This window comes from Sceloporus undulatus, chromosome 3 (assembly GCF_019175285.1).
Source record: "Sceloporus undulatus isolate JIND9_A2432 ecotype Alabama chromosome 3, SceUnd_v1.1, whole genome shotgun sequence".
Classification (NCBI taxonomy): domain Eukaryota; kingdom Metazoa; phylum Chordata; class Lepidosauria; order Squamata; family Phrynosomatidae; genus Sceloporus; species Sceloporus undulatus.
In genome coordinates, this window is record NC_056524.1 from 233,036,301 (window position 1) to 233,037,872 (window position 1,572).

The 1,572-nt window shown below is 35.0% G+C and overlaps 1 protein-coding gene across 2 annotated transcripts in view; it reads left to right on the top strand.

Moving 5' to 3' along the window:
* NYAP2 (neuronal tyrosine-phosphorylated phosphoinositide-3-kinase adaptor 2) overlaps positions 1 to 1,572 on the top strand; it is a 226,044-nt gene that overhangs the window by 187,125 nt on the left and 37,347 nt on the right. The window lies entirely within an intron of this gene.

The window sequence follows — 1,572 nt, forward strand, 5'->3', positions numbered from 1 at the left end:
TGGTCCTGTGTGGTCTTTTTTCTTCTCAATTTAAAAATTTATCAGCATTTGATAAATTCAGTCTGTTTTATTTATAATACAGATTTTTTAAAAAATGTCTTGTCAACAACATTTTTACTATGTTTCTAAGTGACTTTGTACATACTATTTAAACTCTTACCTCTTTGTATTGTATCATATGTGCATATGTTTTGATTTGTGCATGATTAAAATATGCAGATAGATAGATAGATAGATAGATAGATAGATAGATAGATAGAGGAATAAGCATTTATAGCATAATATTCTGTTTCCTGCACACGGCAGCTCATTTTTCTTCATCACTACTTCGTATCTTATATGTAATACTATTAGAATGGTTAAATAATGCTACTCTGTTTTTATAAAGTAGCAAATTTGTTACAATTAGCAGGGTATCTGTGGAGGGACTTCCCATATACTGTGAATGCCTTGGAGAGAAATGTGCAGAAATGCACTCTCCCCTCACTCATGGGGTTCCTAATAGTGGTGGTGGCAGGCCACCCCCTTATGGGGTGCTGAGTAGTTATGGGGTGCTGTATTTTGCAACAGAAAACACAGTGGCACGAAGACAAATGATTCTTCTTATGGCATTTTAAGAAAATTCATTGTCTGGAGTCCTTGATCAAAACTGTTGATTCTTGATCAGAAGTGTCTGAGAGAACTTTTCCCTTCCTGCAAACCAAAGCAACCCTCAAGTGGTAGAAGAAATCAATTGTCCCGCAGCTTGGAAAAATTACATTTTTCCCAGGGAATATGGCCCATGGAAATCATCACCAAAAAAGGAACTTTCCCAAAGTTGTCCCAAATACATTTTGCGAAGGAATGTTAATTTTACATTGATAAAGACTTTCCTCATATGCTGTAGAAATCATGTCTATTTGTGCATGACTTTCTTTTAGTTCTTGGTCTTTTGTATTGCTGTTTTTGATTGTCATTATTGTATTAAAGTAAGTCTTGCCCAAACTACAATATTTACCCAAAGTGCAGCACCTTAGTTGAACCAATAGAAATGGACTGACCTAGAGAAAATAAGGGGTGCACCTGGAGACCTCTTTATCTTGGGAAGGGGGCAGGTTTCCCTCTCCTCGAACCCACATTTCACATTTTATCCTATTTATTACCATATCTGCATAATTTCATCCTGGGTTCTACTTTTAGTACTTGCTTTACACCTATGCAGCAGAATGAAATGACAGGATGCTAAACTAGTTGAATGATCTTCACTATGTTACCATTTTTAAATGGTTTGTTGTGCTAAAATTTGAAAACTACCACTGACATGAAGAAGAAAGTAGCAGTAGCATTATTTCACATACAAACATTTAAAAGGGGACTCATTCCTCTCCCTTTCATGCTTTATTTTGACCTGAAATTTCATTCATGAAACCTTCAACTCTGCATTTAATTATACCATCTTAAGATCATACCAGGTATTTTATTGTGTGTATAGACACACTGGTAACACTAGACAATGGGATGCAATGTTGAGTATTAATAGATGATAGATAGATAGATAGATAGATAGATAGATAGATAGATAGATAGATAGAT